The sequence below is a fragment of the Dermacentor variabilis genome, chromosome 5, assembly GCF_050947875.1.
Source record: "Dermacentor variabilis isolate Ectoservices chromosome 5, ASM5094787v1, whole genome shotgun sequence".
NCBI classification, from domain to species: domain Eukaryota; kingdom Metazoa; phylum Arthropoda; class Arachnida; order Ixodida; family Ixodidae; genus Dermacentor; species Dermacentor variabilis.
Genome location: NC_134572.1, coordinates 61,912,257 through 61,919,118, shown reverse-complemented (window position 1 = coordinate 61,919,118; position 6,862 = coordinate 61,912,257).

The window sequence follows — 6,862 nt, the reverse complement described above, 5'->3', positions numbered from 1 at the left end:
GAAGTCAGGCACACGGTGCAGGAGAACGAGTATTGTTCAAAATGACTGACCTGATGCGGCCGTTTAAGCTTGGAGAGGACATTGGTTTGTTCCTGGTTAACTTTGAGCGAACGTGCGAGAAGCAGGGGTTCTCTCGGGAAACGTGGCCACAGCGCTTGCTCACTTTGTTACCCGGCGAGGCGGCCGACGTAGTCGCTCGCTTGGATAGAGAGGAAGCAGAGGATTTCGACAAAGTAAAATCGAGTCTTCTAAAAAAGTACCGGCTGTCTGCGGAGGCGTTCCGTCGGAAGTTTCGGGAAAATGAGAAAGGCAAAAGTGAGTCATATACAGAGTTTGCGTATAGGCTTATGTCGAACATGCAGGAGTGGCTCAAAGAAGAGAAAGCGTTTGGTGACCACGATAAAGTTCTGCAGTGTTTCGGGCTAGAACAGTTTTATAGTCGGTTACCGGAGAACGTGCGATACTGGGTCTTGGATAGGCCAGACGTGAGTACGGTGGCTAGAGCCGCTGAGCTAGCCGAGGAGTTTGTGACGCGTCGAGCTCGCGGAGCTAAGGACGGTCAAAAGGGTGAATTTGGCTCCAAGTCTGAGAGGCCAAGGTTCACGCCCATGAGATTTAAGGGGGACACGCGTAGTGAGGATGCGAGTGAAAGCAATCCGACCAAACGTAAAGAGACGGCAGCCGAAGCCGAACGCAGAAAGCGGTTCGAGATGAGGCGAGCGGGCGTTTGTTATACTTGCCAGAAGCCGGGTCACTTTTCGGCGCAGTGTCCGGAAACAACACCAAAAGTTGTGTTTTTTTCAATAGGCAGCACGGACGAGAACATGAAGCTTCTCGAGCCTTACATGCGAGACCTCCTCGTGAACGGGAAAGAGTGCCGAGTGCTTCGCGATTCCGCAGCTACGATGGATGTAGTTCACCCATCTTACGTAGAACCCCATATGTTCACGGGCGAGTGCGCGTGGATCAAGCAAGCCGTGGAAGCTCATAGCGTGTGTCTGCCGGTAGCAAAAGTGCTTATTGAAGGACCTTTCGGAGCGCTTGAGACGGAGGCGGCAGTGTCATCTATGCTGCCACCCCAGTACCCGTACCTATTTTCAAACAGGTCCGATCACCTCCTGCGCGAGAAGGGGCTTTTGTTTGGTGAAGCTAGTGTTCAGGCCTTAACCAGATCGAAGGTTCGGGAGCTCGCTGCAAAGGCGGTAGTTGCGGGGCCGACGTTATCAAACAACGAAAAAGGGTCAGAGGCGCAGCAAGCTGATATTCAGAGCACGCCCGAACTGAATAAAATTGAGTCTGTAGCGTTGAAGGCGCCAGATACTGGAGAGGAAAATCCCGATTCGGGAAAGTTAGAAGAGCTATCTACTGATTTGCTCATCGCGCCTACGTCAGACGGACTTGATAGGTTGCTAAAAGTCAGCCGGTCGGCTTTGATAGCCGAGCAAAAAAAGGATGGCAGCCTGGAAAACGTGCGCTGCAATGTCAAAGAAGGTATCGCCAGGAAAACTGCGCGTTTTGTGGAAAGAGGTGGAGTCCTGTACCGGAAGTATCTAGACCGCAGAGGAGTGGAGTTCGATCAGCTGATCGTGCCTCAATGCTATCGTCAGGATCTGTTGCGCTTGTCACACGGGGGTTCGTGGTCCGGACACCTAGGAGTTAAGAAAACTAAGGACCGTCTCTTGCAAGAGTACTATTGGCCAGGGTGTTTTCGGGACGCAGACCATTTCGTGAGGACATGTGACACTTGTCAGCGGGTGGGCAAACCAGGGGACAAATCGAGGGCGCCGTTGAAATTGGTACCTATCATTACGGAGCCTTTTAGACGGCTCGTTATTGATACTGTGGGACCTCTGCCGGTAACAGCCACGGGGTACAGACACATTTTGACTGTGATCTGCCCAGCGACAAAGTTCCCTGAAGCAGTGCCGCTTAAAGAACTCAGCTCAGTTGAGATAGTTAATGCACTACTGTCCATATTTGCGCGAGTTGGTTTCCCTGCGGAAATCCAATCAGATCAGGGCACAGTGTTTACTAGCGCTTTGACAACAACTTTTCTCGAAAGGTGTGGGGTAAAGCTGCTACACAGCTCAGTGTACCACCCACAGTCGAATTCCGTTGAGAAGCTCCACTCCGTCATGAAGCGCGTGTTGAGAGCGTTGTGTTTTGAACATCGAACTGACTGGGAGCTGTGTCTGCCTGGGGTGATGTTTGCTTTAAGGACCGCGCCGCATGCAGCTACGGGGTTTTCGCCAGCTGAACTGGTGTACGGTCGCTCGCTTCGATCTCCGCTTCGCATGCTTCGAGAATCGTGGGAAGGTAGGGGCGACGACCCAGTCGTGGTGGAGTACGTGCTTAAGCTCCTCGAACGCTTAAGAAGGGCACAGGAGTTGTCAGGTGAAGCAATGACAAAGGCCCAGCAGAGGGCCAAGGTTTATTATGATCGGACAGCCAGGGCCCGTCGTTTTGAGGTTGGCGATGAGGTCATGATATTGCGCACATCGCTAAACAACAAACTAGACGTGCAGTGGGAGGGCCCAGCGCGAATTGTTCAGAAACTGTCGGACGTTAACTACGTGGTAAGTCTGCCAGGAAAGCGGAAAGCACAGCAAGTTTACCACTGTAATCTGCTCAAACCTTATAGACAAAGGGAAGCAGTGGTGTGCATGATGGTAAACGTTCCTGAAGAGCTTCCGGTCGAGCTTCCGGGACTAGGCTCAGTGACGAACAGGGAAGACACCGGTCAAGTCATTAGTGACCTTATCAGTAAAGCGCCGCTGTCGCCCGAGCAGAAAACCGAACTACACCAGCTATTACAAGAGTTTCAAGGTCTGTTCTCTGAGAGGCCTGGTAGGACTTCGGTACTTACTCATGATATAGAACTTACCTCCCCAGAGCCAGTACGATCCAAGGCGTATCGGGTGTCACCCCGCCAGAGCGATATTATGGAGGCTGAGGTAAAGAAAATGCTACAGCTCGGTGTTATTGAGGCAGGTGAGAGTGATTATACCTCCCCTTTGATTTTAGTTGAGGTACCGGGCAAGGAACCTCGTCCTTGCGTCGACTACCGCAGGCTTAATTCCATCACTAAGGATCAAATTTATCCGATCCCTAACATCGAGGAGCGCCTTGAGAAAGTTAGTAGCGCTCAGTTTATTTCCACCCTAGATCTTGTCAGGGGTTATTGGCAGTTTCCACTTACAGAAGAGGCAGTAGGTATGCGGCGTTCATTTCACCAATGGGAACATTCCGTCCTAAAGTGTTGAGTTTTGGTTTGAAGAACGCGCCATACTGTTTTTCAAGCCTCATGGATAAAGTGTTGCGGGGACAGCAAGAATTCGCTTTACCGTATCTAGACGACGTAGCGATATTCTCCGCATCCTGGTCTGAGCATATGACACACTTGCGGGCAGTGCTAACCCGCCTGCGCGAAGCGGGCTTGACAGTCAAGGCTCCTAAGTGCCAGTTAGCACAGGCCGAGGTTGTCTACCTCGGTCACGTGATTGGTCAGGGTCGTCGCCGCCCCTCTGAAATAAAAGTGGCCGCTGTGCGAGACTTTCCGCCACCGCGCACCAAGACCGATATTCGGTCGTTCTTGGGTGTCGCCGGCTACTATCAGAGGTACATCCCTAGGTACTCTGATATCGCGGCTCCCCTGACGGATGCTCTAAGAAAGACAGAGCCTCAAACAGTCGTCTGGGACGAGACAAAGGAAAGAGCTTTTAGCGCCCTAAAGAGTGCCCTAACAAGCCAGCCTGTGCTACGATCGCCAGACTATACAAAAGGGTTCATTGTTCAATGCGATGCTAGTGAGCGAGGCATGGGCGTTGTACTGTGCCAACGGGAAAAGGGAGAAGTAGAACACCCCGTCCTGTATGCTAGTCGTAAGCTGACCAGTCGTGAGCAGGCGTATAGCGCCACCGAGAAAGAGTGTGCGTGTCTCGTGTGGGCCGTTCAGAAATTGTCATGCTATCTAGCCGGCTCGAGGTTTATCATTGAGACGGATCACTGCCCTCTCCAATGGCTGCAGACCATCTCTCCCAAAAATGGCCGCCTCCTGCGCTGGAGCCTCGCTTTACAACAATATTCCTTTGAGGTACGTTACAAAAAGGGGAGTCTCAACGGTAACGCCGATGGCTTAAGTCGAGGCCCCTAACGTAGGAATCAGCCTCAAAATTGTTTGTTACTGATGTTTTTTTTCCTGAGGCAGGATTTTTTTTAACATATTGCTTTTGTTTAGTGTTTCAAAGTGATGATATGCTTTCTAGTGCAAGTTTTCAATTTGTGGACGCGTTCTGAGTGATGCTAGACTACTGTAAGGAACTAGGCAGTGGTATAAAAAGGGGAAAGAGCCTGGCAGGGCTTAGTGAGGGTTGTGCCGTGCTTGCTGACTGAGCGGTTGAGTTTCAGCGTAGTTCTAACGCTTGCCGGGAACGAGAACAAAAATGTGAACTCTCCCGAAGTCACTTTGCAGTGTCCCGTGCGAACCTGAACAAGAGAACGAGGCCTTCTCTGTGCGCTGCGCTCAAGAAACGTCGAGGGACGCCCGACTTCGGTTATGAGCATCATCGAGCGACATCCCTCCGGACAGCGGATGCAGTCCCCTGTCCATCGGGATCTCCTTCCCCCGGCGGGGCGGTCTGTTGCGATTCGCCTGCGACACGTGGTTTTGCCGGCGCGACTGCGGCGGGGCGGCAGACATTTTGGCCCGATCGTCGTCGCCGCAACACTCATCGCCAGGTGTTTCCAGGCGCGACTGCGGCGATGCGACCGCCTAGGGATCATCCTCGCATTCCAGTCATTGTGCCCGAAACAGGCGATGCCAAAGCAGGGATCTCATTCCAGTCATTGTGCCCGAAACAGGCGATGCCAAAGCAGGGATCTCATTCCAGTCATTGTGCCCGAAACAGGCGATGCCAAAGCAGGGACCATCCTCTCATTACAGTCATTGTGTCCGACCGGCAGCGCTACGACAGGGTGCTACGAGATCGTGCTCGACATGGTGCTACGGCATCGCTACGACAGTGTGCGTCACCATTAGCCCATTGTACATTCACGTGCTCGTCTTTTGAGGGGTTCCTTCTTGCCCTCAACTGCGAGAGTATAAAAACAGCTGCCCCCGGACGCCAGAAGGAGGGCTCCGATTTCTTCTGTTGAGTAAAGTGCTCTCCCGTCTCTCTACTTCGGTCAACCTGACCGCCAACTCTTTGCGATGTTAAAATAAACAAGTTGTTTTGTTGTTACCAGTCGACTCATGCTTTGCCGGGACCTTCGGATGCTTCCAGTTGTACCCCAGGCCGCCAGGCCAACGCTACCCTTGGGGCTTGCGACCCAGGTACAACCACGGGCGTCAGCGCCGAGTTCCCAACAGATCGTACCAGCAGTCCGATCCCAAACACCTTCATCCGTAAGGGACCCCGGCCAGGTAACACTTATCAACAAGCTCGAAGCATGTTCAAAATCGCTCAGCACGTTTGGTACTTTCAAACTATCATCGAACATCCACATAACTACCATGAAGAACAGCCTTAATCTTCATAACCTTGTAATGCGCATAAAATTATCTTCCTTCTGCCTTTTTCAAAACATCTGTTATCACAATCACGTACTTAAATCGGGCTTAATACAGCGTACTCCTTTCATATCTTACATATCTTCCAGCCTTGATCATCATTGCAAAATTGATGTTTGTCGAGCAAACACGGTAACATGTCCCCATTCATTTCTACCCAAAACTAGCCGTGACTGGAACCACGTGTCAGCCTCAACCGTCAGTATTAGTAACCCAGAAAGCTTCCGCGAGGAATTTAACAGGTCCTTTTGATGTATTTTTACTTCTGGTTTTACATATTTTTTTTCTTTGGCACGTGTATGCATGAATAGCGCCATGACCTATGTCTCACCATGTCATTTCATGTACCTTATGTTAACATGCGATTATCTTTCATTCATTACTTTTTTAGCTTTTTTTTCTGATTTTGTTTTATGTAAAGTATTCCTTATCAAATTTGCAAGTGTTCTTTCTGTGCCTCTCCTCTCTACATGTTGTAAAGCCTTGAGGGTAAAATAAATAAATAAATAAATAAATAAATAAATAAATCGTAAAATTTTAATTCATATAAAAGCCATTAACGACAGCAGAGGGAGCTAGCAAAAAATAATTATTGATGCATTTTTTAACAAGCATTAATTTAACCATCTACTTTAATGGGAAGGATGTAGCTTGATATAATTATGCCTATTGAACCCCAATTTTACAATTTCGGGGACACAAAACTGGCTGCGGTTGGGGGCCGTGTTCAGTGAAGTTTCTTTGTTTTAGATCGCCGTTTGTATTGCCGTTGTGGCGTCAATCTTGTGCCAAAACTAATATTACTCTGCGTAATTAGCATCCTTTCAGGATACAGATTACATATATTTATAGCACACTTAAAGAAAACAGTGTGCAAATATGGGCATCGAAACTCAAAATTCATCTCTGTTCCGGCAAGCGCAATGTCCACATAGTTCGGCCTTTCATGACCAAAGGAAAAAGGCTCCTTACCTGTTTGCGGGTTAGGTCCCGCTGTTTGAAAAACACTTGTCTATAGGCTCCTAACACAACTGAGGTTTAGGAAAGTATGTGCAACGTTATCTAAAAACACAGCCCAAGCAGAGGCAGACCAGCGTGTGTCCCGTGTCTTCTTTCTGTCTAGTCTGTGTCTCTCTTTTCGCTCTGTCCCTTAATGTTTATCGACTCTTTTCTATATCTATTTCCTCTTTACACGAACAAGGCAGGCTGCGATCGCAGGCTCCACCTCAATTTCACCTCAAGTCAGCTCATGACAAAAGCGTGAGCAGCGGTAGAAGCATACTGCGCAAGACT